The sequence below is a fragment of the Sciurus carolinensis genome, chromosome 4 (genome assembly GCF_902686445.1).
Source record: "Sciurus carolinensis chromosome 4, mSciCar1.2, whole genome shotgun sequence".
NCBI lineage: Eukaryota > Metazoa > Chordata > Mammalia > Rodentia > Sciuridae > Sciurus > Sciurus carolinensis.
In genome coordinates, this window is record NC_062216.1 from 94,922,755 (window position 1) to 94,939,906 (window position 17,152).

Here is a 17,152-nt window from a genome sequence, read left to right on the forward strand (position 1 = left end):
AATCAACATCGACTCATGTCAGAGATTAATATCCGGGCAGACTTGTGAACTATGATCACTCATTTTCACTGTTTTCTTACCTAAACTCTCATTTGCTTTTTCAGTAATTAGTAGTAGCTGATAAATTACTTTGAGAAGCAAGTATAATGCCAAAAATAGTATCTGAAATACGATATATTAGTTGGAAATACTAATAGCATTTAAAACAATTCAATTGTGCATCAGAAAATACCAACTTTATGTGATGGGTACATATTAAGTCTCTTCCTAAATTATTCTGCCTAGAATCATGCAAGAAACATTTGGCAAAACACCTGGAATCTGAACCAATCCTTGGGAAGCTTGGCTTGTGGGTGAAATCTCAGCAGGTTTCTAGTGCCCTCGATGGTACCAAACTGTGTAACATGTTTGGGAGACTTCTATTTCATTTACAATCAAGGTCACACTGAATTTCATGTAAACACTCTGGCTGGATTCCATATCTAATACTCTTTTCAAAATTCAAATGAACATAAAAGCCAAGTTAAAATAAAATAAATAAATTTGTAAAGAACAAGAGCCTCATTGTCTGGCTTGGCAAATTTACCTGAAGCTGTTCTCTCTCTCTTTCACATTCACACACTTTTTTTTTCTTCAAATCCTTAATTGAAAAATTGAGCCTCCAGCAGCCAAAACATACACTGCAAAGCTAAAGACGTTTGGGCATTGGCATCTCTAAGAACCTGGCGCTTGTGACTGCTGTAGCTAGTTTTCACACTGTGAGGCTGCTTTTGATTTATTGCTGTCATAAAAGGGGAATAGGTGTAGCGTTATGATGATTTGTGATTTGTTCCTGACTCAAAAGGCTCTGGTGGCCTCTTAAACTTATTATAACAACTCATATTAGGAAAATGGAACTAACTTGACAGATTCATTCCTTCAGGTCACACGGAAATAGTGGGGGTTTTCCCTCCTATGTGTGGAGTTTGAGCTAGGGGGACGAATGGAGAGATGAAGTAAAGAGATGAGAAGAGAGGAGAATGTGGCCCCTTGATGTCCTTACTCTTAAACAAGCAGCTTAGGGTGTAGAGGTTGACTGCTAGGTATTTAGGTCCTCTTTATATACATTAAAAACATTTAAATAAAAATCATTTAAGCTTTAATTTTATTTGCACCTCTTCACATTTTTCACTCTGCTGGGAGGGTTCCAGTGGGGCATGTTTCCTGCCAACACTTGACAACAATAACCATGCTGGCTCACAGCAGCTTGATGGGGCATCGGGGAGAGAAGGACTCAAACAGGCCGCCCAAGACCTCAGCATGAGTGAGTAATTGTAAAAGGCTCCCCACCATGTGTGTTAATACTTAGAAATACAGAACTAAATGTCAACACTTTGCCTCTCCTGAGAGCATTCACATCTGAGCACAGAGGCTGAGGGATAACAGCACACCAGCCTGGAGTTTAGAAAGTAAAATCTATATTATCTATTTTAAATCACTTGTCAAAAATGAGTTTTTCTTGTATTTTTTTTTTTTCCTATGGGAGAAAAAACTATAGAAAAGCCTTTGGCATGAATACCTTGACTTGGCATTGAGTGGTGTCCATTAACATAGAAAAAGGACACCCCAAACCAGAATGGCTAATGCATCCATCATCACTCAAAAATAAAATGTGAAAATGGAGACTTTGGATGGCATACTCATTCTGCTGTTCTGATCTTCAGGAAGCATCAGAACTTCTCTAAATTTCAGTTATCTCACTGATGAAAGAAGTATGATCTTTGTCCATAGAACAGATTTGCCATAGTGAATAGTGCTTCTTGTCTTCGTTGTCTCTCTCTCTCTATCTGTGTGTGTGTGTGTGTGTGTGTGTGTGTGTGTGTGTGTGTATGTATTGGGGGTACTTCTGCATTGTGCAAATGGTTTTAGTGGAATTGGAAAGGTTTGCCATGTCCATGGCAGACCTAAACCAATACCATTGGTAAAATCTAGTTAGAATATCAGCTATCATCTGAAGAGGCAGAAACATTGAATTTTTTGGCAACATCATTCCAGCAATAGCTGAGGGTTCAACCCCACAGATTCTCTCCAAAAGAGAAATTAAACTGTAAAAATAAGAGAGCTACAGAGATTCTGTTTTCCTTGCCAAAGTTCTTCTTATTGGTTAGTACACTAAAAGAAAGGATAACACTGTTGGCAAGCCATAATGATAATCCTGGCTGGTCTGACTCTCTGATATGCATGTTGGTAGTTATTCCCCATGATGGGCTGCATAAATACCTCTATCTAGGTTTGGTCAATTTTGATCAACCCCCATTTCCTACTGGCCCCAAAATAAAATGTCTTGTGGAAGTTTAGTTTAGTGAAAGTAGTTCTGTTTCAGGAACTGAGATAATCCAATTCTAATCCTAACTCTGTCACTAACTCTCAGCAAATCACTTAACCTTGGATCCAAGCCTTAGTTTCTTAGTAAAATGTGTATGTGTGTGTGTGTGTGTGTGTGTGTGTGTGTGCATGCACATGTGTACACAGAGGTAGGCTACTGGGTGACTGAGTAGACTAAGTCTTTTAGCTTTTCAGTTCACACATTCCTGATGATGATCTCCTAATGCAAGGATGGTATGATAGAGTAGTTTAGCATGCTTAGTCTTGTAGATGAGGCATAGTAGAAAGAGCTGTCTACCAATCATTTAGCACTTTTCATGTGCAAGAACCTTTCCTGAGAAATTTACATGTATTTTCTCATTTTATTCATGCAGACTTATGAAATAGTTGGTATTAGACTGGGGTCAGAACCAATCACATTTCTCATTGAAAAGACTGTGGCAGGTCATATATGCCTTTCCCTGACTAAGATCAATAACTTCAATATATACTGCCCCACTCCCATTTCTTTGCTTCTTTTCATAAGTCCTTTGGGGCAACACAGAGTAATTCCTCTGCAGAAAAAGGGTGGCCAATGCAAGTGAACAATGGGATTCAGGTTAGATGTCCCAAGTGGTAGAAAAGAATTTGGAGTTGTGGAAGTGTCTTTAGGATATTGCAGCTCCTTTGTAGTTCGACATGATCTAGATTTACATATGGAGAAAGAATATATCTTGTCTATTCCAAGATGGTTGGATATTTTCTTGGCTGGGTAGAAGGATATACTTCTTACGTTGTCCATAAGTACAACAGAATTCAAATCATGGTAGAGACTAAGCCTAAATTTAATCTTGACTCTGCTGTCATTTTGGCATTCATGTAAATGTATATGGGTAACATGAAAGTATTTTAGACACACATTTTAGAAAAAAACACAACTATTAACCAAGAAGAACTGAGATTTGATTAGTTGCATAAAATGTTCAGGTTTTTTTTTCCTTAAAGTATTTATAAGGCTAAAAAATGTGACTTGTATAAACTAAATATGTTAGAACTCTATTTTGGTGGCCATCCATCTTTCTTTTCAATTTATTTCTCTTTCTCTCTTTCTTTTCCCCCTTGGAGTACCTGGTTCAGAACTCTTGTCTATATTAACTATATTGTACTGTATATGTGCACATATCTTCTAATAAGACCCAGTTTGTCAAGGACAGGACCTGTCTCTCTAATTCATTTGAATATCCCCAGGGTCCAGCACAATGCCTAACACATTATCAACAATTCTAAGAAAATGTTCCATAACAAACCACACCAAAACTCATTGTCATATAAAACTTGTGCAGAGCACAGTTCAGTAGATGACTGAATCAGCAGATGTAGGCTGATTTCAGTTGAGAAGTTGTCCTTCAGGCTATGCAGAATGTTGTCCTCCTTGGCTAGGCTTTCTGTTGGAGGCTCAGCTTAGGTCTGTTCCTGGGACCCAGGATGAAAGGGAAGTAGCTAATTAGAAAGATTTTTTTCAAGGCAGGAGCATTGGCATTTTATGGGTTGAAGCAAATCACATGAACAAGTGCAACAGTAATAGGGTGGGGAAATATATTCCATGCATGGTAGAAGAACTGCAAAACCACATGGCAAAAAATCATGCTTATAGAGTAAAAAAACAATAATGCAGTCTACCACAATAGTTACTCAATGAAGGCTTATACATGTACCCACCCTGTCTCTCCATACCATTTCAAGTTCCTAACTTAAGATGACATTAAATGCTGTGGCTATCTGTTTAGAATAGTATTAGTGTGGTACATATTAAATAATTTGAAGTCTAGAAATTATTCCATGGGATCTTCACCAGAGACATTTAACAAGATGGGTTTAAAAGCTCTAAAAATTGTCTTTCTGGTAGTATATAGCATTTCTTTTCATGATCCATAACTGAGTCAAGAAGAAAGAAAACAAATTCAAAATGGAAAAGATTTATAGAAATGCTCCCTCGTATTGAGCATGTGGAATCTGTTGTTTTGGTTCTTTACTTAAGAAGATTGGTTTAAACCAATTGGTTTAACTTGCCTATTTTCCTTCCAGACATAATTAATAGATTTTTCTTTCAGGATAGTGACTGCCTGTGATATGCCAACCTGGTATTCCAACAGCAAAGGCCCTCCTGAAAGTTGTTGCTCTGCGAGACCCTAACCTTCTTTCCAAAACCACTGAACAACTTCTGCCACATTGCTATGTGGCTGACACACCTGCTTTGAATAACAATTTGCCCATGCCTCTGGATTTCCAGGTGGTGATTTTTATTGCTTTCCAAAAGCATGAAATTTGAACTTGAGTTTTCCCTGATGTCAGATTAGCAAAAGCACCTTAACAGTAAGCTTTTTAAATAAAGCTGCTATTTCTGGTGGTTACCTCATATTTTAAGAGCCCATTAGAACTATATAGAGTTTTCTAAAAAGCAGGGAGAAGAGTGTTAGACATTTAAAGTTTCAACTGGTCATCTCTCTATTAAAATATTAGGTGTAGATTGGCTTACATACATTTTTATGTTACAAACCACACACCTGATGATAGAATAATAAGCTCCTTAGGCCAGAGATGTAGCTTCCTTTTCTACTTTTCAAAGGAATGTGGATCTTTTATGTTGGAGGAGGGGAAAAACAGTCTAGATTGCACACGGACACAGCTAGTTGCTACAGTGTGAGGTCATTTTTCACTGTGTCACAGAGCATAACATGATCTTTATAAACTCATAACCTATTTTAGCAAATGAGTAATTACAAACAAAACACCACACAGGTTGATATTTTCCTTGGTACCTCATTTTACCAAGACTGAAATGTAAAGCAAATATAATAAAACTGCTCTACTTGCCCCCACAGACTGGTTGCCTGGGGTATAATTATCTGATTAGTCCTGGAAAACCCTTGCTCATAATGTGTAAATTTGGTTTAGAGGCTTCTCATCTCTGATAGCTAACTACTTTGTGTAAACACTGCTTCTATTATCCAAAATTCAATGCTGAGATCAGGTTTGAAGATCCGCTATGATCGTATATGTATGGAGAAAATGGACTTGTGGGAATAAACGATGCAATCACAAGTATATAAATAATCCTTATTGCCTACTTCTATCCTAGGAAAGTATGCATTTGAGCCCTTATTATAGTTCTAATCTATAAAACCATTTATTTATTTATTGGTACTGGTGATTGAACGCAAGGGTGTTCACTATCACTGAGCCACATCTCCAGCCTATTTTCTTTTTTATTTTGAGATAGGGTCTCACTAAGTTGCTTGGGGCCTCACCAAATTGCTGAGGCTGGCCTCAAAATTGTGATTCTCCTGCCCCAGCCTTCTGAGTCACCAGGATTATAAAACCATTCTGGCACTACATCAAAAGCATTTTTGGCACATCCTTTAAGTTTTATCTTAAATCAGTAGATTTGTAGAATTTTTATTTCTATCTCTGTGAAACAAAAATACTTTTAAAATGTTTTAATAACATCTTGTTATTTGGAAGACAGTGTAAAACATTATGGCCAGTAAGGTCCCCAGTCATCCGATGAGTTCAGCCATTTCAGTTTGCAGCTGAAAAAAAAAGTGAAATTCAGAAAAACCAGGGCCAATTCAGATAAGAAGGCAGCCAGGCTAAATTATAGATCAGCATCCCCTGTCAAGTGCTCTGCTCACTCTCCAGGGGTGCCTCTCACAGTAAAACCACAGCGCAGTTTATATGGGATTTTATTGTCTGCAAACTGAAATTGAGAAATACATAATGGATATTACTGGAAATATGGACTCGGAATGTGGGCTCCCTATTCTTTATTCAATAGATTCCTGTCAAATAATTTATTTTTGTCCTTTCCATAAGAATTCAAATTCATTAATTAATTTAATTAAAGAGAGAAAAGAAAGTTTGTAAGTTGATTATACATGAACATCTTAGCTACACTCCAAAACTGTACTATACAATTCAGTTGCCACCAACCACGTCATTATTTAACTCTAAATAAAATAAATATTTGAAAATTCAGTTCCTCTGTCACAGTGGTTACATTTCAAATGCTCAGTAGCTGCGTGTGACTCATGGTGACCCTCCTGGCAGCACAGGAAGTAGAACATTTCCATCATGGTAGAAAGATCTATTGGACTGACCTGCTCTACCGTAAGGAAGTGAGGTTTCCTTCTGTTTATTCTCTGACTAGGCCATTGTTGGGAATGTGTTACAGAGTTAGTGGTAGCCTGAAAAATTCATCCCTGAGAAAGTCTGACTTTTGTCTCTGTGTCATAACCTCAATACCATTTGCTTGTGAGGCTTATTCATGCATGCAGGACTTTGGCTTTTCTTGTTCATATCAATATTTCTGTCTCACAAAAACCAACAGGCACGCTCTCATTATTCCATATTTCTAATGAGAAACTTGATACTATACTTGGTTAGAAACACTATTAGATGAAATGAAAATTCACCATTTTCATTTTTCCCTTCTAGTAAAAAATAATCATTGTATTTAAACATGAGGCATTTTAAGGATTGTCAAATTGAGCTAACTATTTCTATTAATGGGGGATTACAAGAAAGAAACTAAATTTTTTATGTCAAATGTAATGGTGAAATAAACACTGTCAAACTAGAAGTTCTGCTGAGAGCACTTGATCATCAATATTGCATATTATAAATATCAGATGTCCCCAGATGCATCTTATATTGACAATTCTAGGTTTTAAAAAATGGTTAAAAGTATTTGCTTTCAGAACTGTGTGGTTGTTTCGACAATTTGATTTACTTCTCTGACAACTTGAAATGTGTTTGATCTGTCAGGTTTAAGAGGAGAAAATAATTCCCTTGTGCTATGATCTACTAAAGTAAGAGTCTTTTGTAAGGTAAGGGAAATTAAAAGAGTGACAAAAATAACAAGAGAACTGCCAGGACTCTGGAGCATAAGAAAAACATAAAAATAATTAAATATAGTTATTTAGTAGAGGAAATGATGAAAATTTCCTACTTGGAGGCAGTATGCATAGTGATTAAGAGGGAAGGCTTCAAAGTCCAGTCTACTGCCTAGATATTCTAAAAGTCTGTTGTACAATTTTCTAACTGTGTGACTTTGAGGAATTCACTTAGTCTCCCTGAGGCAAGTCTAGAGTAGCCCTTATAAAAAGGATGCCACTGCAAATGGCCATTCTTGTGAAATAAGCCTGCTGGGGATTGAATTGTTATCCTTTCTAGAAATTTGTATATTGAAGTCCTAACACCCAGGGTGACTTTATTTGAAGATAGGGCCTTAATGGAGTAATTACAGTTGAATGAAGTCATAAGGGAGGGACCCTAATCCAGTGGAACTAGTGCCCTTATGCGAAGAGGAATAAGTACCAGATTTCTCTCTCTCTCTCTCTCTCTCTCTTTCCTGCCTCCATTCTTCCATCTCTGTGCACACAGTGAAGATGCCTGTGAGGACAAAGTGAGAAGGTGGCCATCTACTAGTCAGGAAGAGACCTCTTCAGGTATCAACAAATCTAACAGCACTTTGATCTTGGACTTCCAACCTCCAGAACTGTGAAAGTACATTTTTGTCATTGTAGTGTGCAGTAGTAGTATTTTGTTATGGCAACCAGAGCTAATGCACATCCTCAGACCAGTTTCCCATTCATCAGAGCCTCCTCATGCTTCTGGTTCCTAGTTTTAAACTTCATTTTCCTTACTTCATTTTCCTTGTTCTTTTAATTCCACCTGCCCTATTTACCACCCACAAAGTGGCTTCTCCTTCTCGTGGGTCTGGATCATCTGTGTTATATGTAATGCAGAGCTGCCCAATTGAATCTCAGCCCTGTCTAGAGCCATACTGCCCTGAATGCGCCCAATCTCCTCTGAATCCCAGCCCTCCAGTGTTATTTCCCTGGGCAGAAACTTAATCTTTGTCCTCCTGTCTGACAGAATACCTTGAATGGGTATCTTGATAAACTGAACCTGTTCCCCACAGCTCAGACAATGCACTGCTGCAGTATAGTCCTAATTGGGCAGGTATCAGCCCCAACATCCTGTTTCTATCTCTTTCTTGGAAGTCCCTGAGGACTAGCAGGGACTTCTCCCAATTAACCTATTACTCCTTTGCCTGGTCCAAACAAGGATGCAATAAATATTAACTAAGACAAAGATGTTCAAAATAGACTGGTTTGTTCAGCCTTAAAGACAAACTTACTCTGGGCATTTAGGAGACTAGGAACCATATAAGACATGATTCTTCCAACAAGGAACTTAAAACTTATTTAGTGAGGTCAGACATGCAATTGAAAATCATGTTGCAATAATAAATATGTTTCTGAATTCCATAGGCCAGGTTCCAAAAACTAGCCTTATGACTTTTCCACTAGCTTGGTAGGGGGGAATATCTCCACCCAGAGCACTAAAACTTGTTTACATGTTTATGGCTATGGGAGATTCAGGTCCAGCCCAGGAGAAGGTCTGGTTCCCAGGAGATAAACTGAGTTTATGATCATAAGAAAGGGAGTGAATGTAGCTAGTCTTCCTGGCACCAGAGGGGTGAAGGTTGAGAAACAAAGATATTCTTATTAGTGCCAATGGAGCTTATACAGAACACCGGGGATGAATGGTTTTAAATTGATGATGTCAATTGTTACTTATTAAAGTTGTTATACATTAAAAATTATAATTTATCGAAAGAAATGACTTTTCCTTTTAATTTCTGGATGGCCAATGTGGTTAATACTCTTTGGTAGAGAAGGTCATTGAATTCGTTTTGAATTCCCCACTGCTGAGACTGATTCCAAGAAGTGATTCTACTGTGCTGGAAGTTCATGAGCCACCCAAAGTGGCTAAAACAATGTATGCAAAGAGATGTAAAGAGATGTCTATTCTATGGCTGGAACAGACAGTGAATTGTTGAGCACAATGGTAGGTAGGAAAAGATTCAGGCCTTAGAGGATGGCATTGTGCTTTATAATTAAATAAATTTTGTATAAAATTAAAAGAAAACCAAACCTGTTGCTTAAAACACCACATTACAAAGTCTAGACTTTCTTATTATCTTACCACAGCTAATACTCTTATCAAGTTTCCAGGTCCTGTTCAGTTCCAGACTCAGCCTGGGAACTCTCTGGCCTGATTTCTTCCTCTTCCCCTCCCATCCACTGGAGGTTTCTTGGTCACCCAGAAAGAATGGGAGAGAGGTGGGGGAAAGGATGATATCATTACATGTGTGAAAATTTGTGTGATTGCTGTACTATTTTCTGGACTGTATTTTCCACAGCAGTTTCCTTAATGTCAGAAGACAGCTAAAGATACAAGGTTCACATATAGGCTGTCCTTGCATTATATGGCCACAGTAGGTTCAGTCAGCTAAGACTGAGCAGTTGATACTGAACAAAACCAGAATTAGAATGAAAAGAGTGAAGTGCTCTTCTTGGGTGCAAAACTAAATGAGGTGCCAAAAAAAGTCTGCAATCAAGGTAAATAACATTTAAAAATTTAATACAATATTTTAAAAACAAAATTAATGAAAAAAATCCATGAGGCACAAAATAGTAACATTTTAAGTAAAGAGAGGATGGTGGTTGTTTGTTTTATGGTTTGTGTTTTCATGCAATGGAGAAGAGCCTTTTGGACCCTTAGCTTTTGTGTCCATCTCTGGTAAATTTATGCAGTTGACAGTGGGATGGGAACAGATGGTGCAAAGCAGAACTTTATATGAAGTCATGTTTTTTTCATTTCAAAGTTTATATTCTTTTTCTCACTTGGCTTAAAATATGGAAGATTGTTTTGGTAAGAATGTGTAAGGACACAGTTTTCCTGCTTCAGCATGACTCCCGATGGCACTGATATTAAATAATCCACTCACCTTTCAAAGAGAGCAGTGAGTTGGAAAAGCTCTGGCAGAAAAGGATGAAGGTGGGACAGGCAATGGCAGATATCTTTGTTTACTTTGTTTTTTTTTTTGTTGTTGTTGTTTTGTTTCGTTTTTTGGTCCTGGGAATTGAACTCAGGGTACTTTACTACTGAGCTACATCCTCAGTCCTTTTTGTTTTTATTTTTTTTTTTATTTTGAGACAGTCTTGCTAAGTTGCTGAGGCTGGTCTTGAACTTGTGATCCTGCTGCCTCAGCCTCCAGAGTCTACAACACATGCAGGCATGCTACAACACACCAGCTAATGGCAGATATTATTAGACTATTGCTCACAGGGCAGGGGATTTATAACCCACCAGGATTAAAAAGATGGCAGCAAAAATAATCCTTGTGATTCAGATGGTGAATTGAAGGTGAATTTGGAGGGACAGTATCCAGGTTCATGGTAAGACCTTTTCTTTGTACTTGAAAATTCCTCTTCCAATGCTAACTTATCAAAGGAGTACATTGTGTTATTGAGGATATTATAGTACTAGAGAAGATTGTGAATTGTTAAAACATTAAAAAAATACACCAACTAATTTCAGAATAAGCAAATAAATACAAACGCACCTCCATTTATGATGGGGGTAAAGAAATTCATAATATCCCTACTCTACTGTACATCATAGCTTAGCAACACCACACACTGTAAACTGTCACTTGTTTCTCCTCATAATCACGTGGATGACTTGCAATTACTGCTAAATGCTGCTGCCCAGCATTGTGACAGAGTATTTTACCATGAATTAGTAGCCCCAGGAAAGATGGAAATTTAAATTTCAAAGTACAATTTCTAGTGAGTACATATATTGCTTTTCACCAAGGTAAGGTTGAAAACACAAGTCAGGGATCATATGCAATGGGAAAAAAAAGGCCTGTAAGAGGAAACCAAGACCAGATTGAGCAACTTTAAATGCTGATGAGAGGAATTTTTTTTTTTATTGCAACTTAGACTTCTCATCTAACAGACATCTGGGTGGTCAGTTCAGAGTAATAGAAATATTACTGGAGTCTTAGACCAGAGGCCTGACTGGGGATCCAACAAATCAAGTGTGACCACTCTCCCCAAAAAGCAAACAGAAAAGGTAGGTAATAGTTAAAAAAAAGTATGAAAGGAACTTTAATCAGTGCAGCTGCACTGGGAAACAAGGAGACTTATGTCCTTAGCCCTGTTTTGGAGAGACTGACAATGACTTTGAGGTTTTATAGAAAGGAGAATGAGAGCAAGTTTTTTGGGGGTTGCATAGCTGGGAACTTTTTATAGCTGTCAAAGCAGTTGATCTTGATTAGGTGAGGTTTGGTCCATCTTTAGAATTGGCCAGGTGTGATCTTTTCCTGGATAAGAAAGTTGCTGGGGGTTAACTTCTACTCATCACAAGATGTTTAATGGATCAGATCTTGTTCCTGGAATCCCAGGTGGCTCAGAAAAAAAGAGAGTGATACAAAATGGAAACAGAGATGCCAAGCCTTTAATCTTGCTTTAGTCACCAATCAAACATTTGCAGGCAAAAGCAAAGAGTCTAAGTCCTTGTTATAAAAAGATCATAGAATTTGCAGTCTGATGTACTGAATTCAAATCCCAGTTCTGACATTTATTGACTGTGAAATCTTTGGCAAATGTTTTTTACATTCAAATACCAATTTTATCATCTATAAAAGGAATACCTAAGTCACTAATTGTTAAATGAGTAAGTAAATACAATGCATAGCTTAGAAAATCACTTCATAAATATTAGCTATTATCATTAATGAGCTCAATCACATCAGATCTGTTGACTGAAGTGAAAAGATATAGCTTGGGATCAAAGATAACATTGAAGTTTAATTCCAGGAAAACTGAGACAATGATGATATCATGGCTATCAACTGAGTATATTAGTTTTCTATATTTCTTACTAACTGTAGCCTCTTAAAAACCAGATATACATTTATTTTCTCATGGTTTAAAGGAGTCTGACATGGTTTACTTGGATCCTTAGTGTAGTCACATGAGGTTGCAAAGTGTCACCCAGGCTGTTTTCTCTGGGGGCTCAATGCAGAAGAGTCCACTTCTAAGCTTATCCAATTGTTGTAGAATTCATTTTCTTAAGGCTACATAATGGAGGACTCTTGCCCTTCACTGCTCATCAGGTGTAGGCCACCTTCACATCCTAAAAGCTACTTGTAGCTCTTTGCCATGTGTTTTTCCTCAACATGGCTGCTCACTTTATCAAACCAGCAAGGAGCCTCTCTTACTACAGTCTGTAAAGTTGGAGTAACCATAGGGGTAATGGGAGTAACATTGCATTGCCTTTGGCATCCCATTAGTTAGAAGTCATGAGGTCAGCCCAAATCAATGGGAGGGATCACAACAAAGGACGGACACCAGGACATGGGACATATGGAGGGGTCACCTTAAGTTCTGCTTGCCACACCAGGAGAGTAGGAATATCAGGAGAAATCATTTTTGACTTCACATGAAGAGTTTGGTCTTAGATAGGTACTACTCAAGGTTGGAGCAAGAAAAACAAGCAATAATTAGTAAGCAGATGTAAATAGAAAACTAGATAATGATTGATTATAGAGCAGATGTTTTCCCAATACATATCATTACTAAAACTGGAGGGACAAATATGATATTCAGGGAAGAGAGGGTATAGGAAGAAATATGACAACAGGTTAGATCTCTGGAATGTAGGAAGAGATCTGAGGCTAATAGCATGGTGAACTAACACTTGGAAAATTATGATACCATACTGATGAAAATTATTATTTTTTGGGGGGAACTATGTTGATATTTATTTTGTATTTATTTGAATTTTTTATTAAAATTTTTAAAATTTTTACAGACTGCATTTTGATTCATTGTACATAAATGGGGTACAACTTTTCATTTCTATGGTTGTACACAATGTAGATTCACACCATTCATGTAAACACACATATACATAGGATAATACTGTCTGTCTCATTGTACTCTTTCTGTCTCACACCCACTCCCACCCCATTGTCCTCTACACCATCCAAAGTTCTTCTAACACCAATTAGAATGGCTATTATCAAGAACATAAGCAATAATAAGTGTCGGCATGGATGTGGGGAAAAAGACACACTCATACATTGCTGGTGGAGTTGCAAATTGGTGCAGCCACCTGGAAAGCAGTGTGGAGATTTCTCAGAAAACTTGGAATGAACCCACCATTTGACCCAGATATCCCACTCCTAGAGGACTTAAAATCAGCATACTACAGTGATTCAGCCACATCAATGTTCATAGCAGCTCAATTCACAATAGCTAGATTGTGGAACCAACCTAGATGTCCTTCAGTTGACGAATGGATAAAGAAACTGTGTGGTACATATACACAAGGGAATATTACTCAGTCTTAAAGAAGAATAAAATTATGGCATTTGCTGGTAAATGGATGAAGTTGTAAAATATCATGCTAAGTGAAATAGACCAAGTCCAAAAAACTAAAGGTCGAATGTTTTCTCTGATAAGTGCATGACAATATATAACAAGGGTGGGTGGGAGGGGAGAGAGAAGAATGAAGGAACTTTGGATGATGAAAATTATTAAAGGATACTTAAGGACGAATGATCTCGCTGATAAGCGGATGATGATACATAATGGGGGGTGGGAGGGTGGCAAGAATGGAGGAAGGAGGGACTTTATAGAGGGAAAAGAGGGGTGGGAGGGCTGAGGGGAAGGAAAAATAAAAGAATGAATCAAACGTCATTACCCTATGTAAGTGAATGATTACACAAATGGTACACCTCTACTTCATGTACAACCAGAGAAACAAGTTGTACCCCATTTGTTTACAATTTTTTAAAAAAGGATACTTAAGGACTGGGGTGTAACTCAGTTGGTAGAGCACATGTCTAGCATGTGCAAGGAGGCCCTGGGATTGATCCCCAGCACAGCAAACAACAGCCATGGCAAAAAGCACTCAACATGTACCAGAGCAACTCAAAGCACTTTACATGTGTTGGTTTATGTATTCCACATAGAACCCTGTTAAATAAGTAGTAATATTATTCCAATTTTACAGATGTGGAAGCTGAAGCAGAAACTGTTTACAGAGCTTGTGCAAAGTCTTGCAGCCAGGATGACATTAGAATGTGGCATTTGGTGGCAAAAAGAGTACTGTCAAGGGCAAAATCAGAGAGGTCCTTATGCATGGACAATGAATGGCCTTGTCAGCCATTGGACCCAAGAGTTGGGGGCAGTGAATGGCCTTGTCAACCATTGAACCCAAGGGTTGAGGGACACTGCTAAGAGGTGTATCAATAGAACGATGGGTGCAGCATCCAAAGACAGAGCCAAGAGAAGGCAGGGGATAATAGAGTAGAAGTTTTAACCACAATGGTATTAACCAGTACCCTCAGAAAAGGGGAAAGAAGAGCAGCCTTCCTTGGAGACTTCAGATTACTCTTCTACCATGTTTTACTCTGGATGCTTATGCCACCTACTTAACAGTAATTAGTTATTTCCATGCCAGTATTGGTCATACTACTCAATATTTTATTATATATCTCCAAGCAATGTCTCATGTATGCACTGGGCATGGTATAGCAAGTGGTTAAGAAGTTAGACTGCATTTTCAAACTGTGGCTCAGAGCTTGGATGTTGCATCTTCCTGCATGTTTGTAATATTATTGAGCTTTTCTTTACTCTTCAGTTTCCTCATCTACATGGATAATAATACTTAAACCACATGGTGTGGTTTAACTAATACATTTAACTAAAACATACCAAAGGCCCATAAGGACTAGCTCTTAGTGTTGCTTGTGAGTCAATTGTGAAGAAAATGTGTATCTTCTATTACTTGGAAATACCTTCCCCTCCCACCTAGAGTAACCAGTACAATGGAGGGCATGTGGTGGCTACTGGAAAAGTGAACATGAATGAAGAAAAGACATATTGCCAGGAGGATTGTAGGAGGATCATAGGTGAAAGTGAAAAAATAAAAATGAAAGGTTAAAAGAAAAAAATGAGATGCTGGGTTTGAAAATGTCATTTGAATGTGAGTGAAGAATCTGAACACATAGGCGCAAAGCAGTGTCTCCAGCTTTTGGCTCACCCTGTTTGTGCAGTGATCTGACTGTTTGGGACCTCAATGCAGCAAATGTGTGGAAAGATTTTTGTAAACCCCAAAGCCCCAAACAAATATATTACTGTTATTGGATTTGATAATTGGTGAGTCTGAAAGTGAGTTACAATGAAAGCTTAGTTACTTTCCTGTGGATTATTCAGATCAATAATCCATAAGATGATCAATAAGATGAGATGACTTCACCCACCACCTGTTGTGTCTTGTGTCTTGAGGTTGTTACCCATCTGGGATCTCACTTGTTTTCTAGGAAGTTAATGTTTGTCCTCTCTACTCCTTTCTAGTAGTTATTCTGATCCTTCTAACCACCAGTTTCCAACAACACACACCTCAAGTTATTCCCTATAAACAGAACCTTCTAGGAAAAACACTTATATATGTATAATGTCCATTGGTTCTGTTTCTCTGGAGAACTCTGATGAATACTTCATACCATGCTTGATGTTTTGCTATTTCTTGGGTTATTATATCTAGTGTGTGAGTAATGGTAGTGGCTTGGGATTTTAAATATCATAGTATATATAATATTTGTCTTCATGTTTTGTTTTCACTTAACTTTACATCGTGTTTTTTCCTATATCATAGAGTGGTTGGTAAACAATTTTGAAATGTGGTGTAATAGTTCCCTATTAATGGACTTCAGGTTATTTTTAGTATTTGCTGACATACATAAAGCTGCTATTAACATTTTGAATGTCAAATTTACCCTGATTTCTAATTATTTTCTTGTGGTAGATTCTTAGAGAATTAGTGGGTCTGGTTCATGCTCTGGCCAGTAGTGCCTGGGAGTATCTGGGTCAATATCCCATGCTCAAGTCCTGGGACAGCTCTTCAGATAGGGAGGATGATTAAGGTGTAGGGAAGCAGCTTAAACAATATGCTTACCTGCCCTTCCCACCATCAGAATCTCCCTAAAGAGGCTCAGAAGGTCTTTGTAAGACCTTCATAGTGATTTCAATGGTCATTTCATGACTGACCACCACTTGAGAGCCTCATACATACTTTTGAAGGCTGAACACTGAACAAACTTGTCTTAAACTTTTCTCCCAAGTACAACCAGCTAGAAAAACCAGGTATTCTTCAATGACCCACCCTGCAAATGGATTTTGTCTATTTTCCATCTTGTGTTCACTTTCCTGTTACTCATATGTTTGTTCTTCTTGGCCCTTACTTTTCCCATAACCATGCTTTTGGTAGTATTTTGATGCTATTTCAGCTGGTCTATTTATTGATGTCCAGTGTCAGGAAAGGGAACAACATCCTGCTATCTAAACTCCTGTGGGCCCGCACTCCTCCTTCCAAGTCCCCACCCACAGGCTGACTGTCTACCTTGAAGAAGGGCACTGAGTTGGTCTTCTTTTGGAACTGGTTTGCTTTTCCTCTTCTCTGTGTTATGATTTTCTCTTCTGAGATCATTAAACCCTGTAAGACAACTCCAGACCTTCTTTTGAGCACTGTCATATCTAAGAATCTCTGGACCCTTCTTTTTATCATTCTTATTAAAAAAAACTGATGGACAGCAACATTCTACAGAGTCTGGATGGGTATTGTGTCTTGTTATTGAACAATAAATATTGATGATAATAATAGTTATTTTCTCTGTGTAGGATTATTTTGCTTTTCAGTGAAACATTACTGAGAAATAGATCTTAAATCTAAAGAAACAATTCTTCACAGATGGTATTTTGCAAAAGGGGAGCTATTCTGGTAGGGGTTTTGAAGATACTTGGTAAGGCTATCTTGTAAAATTTAATCAAAGAAGTGAAAATGTAATACATTAATGAAAATGGAGCTCTTGAATTATAGA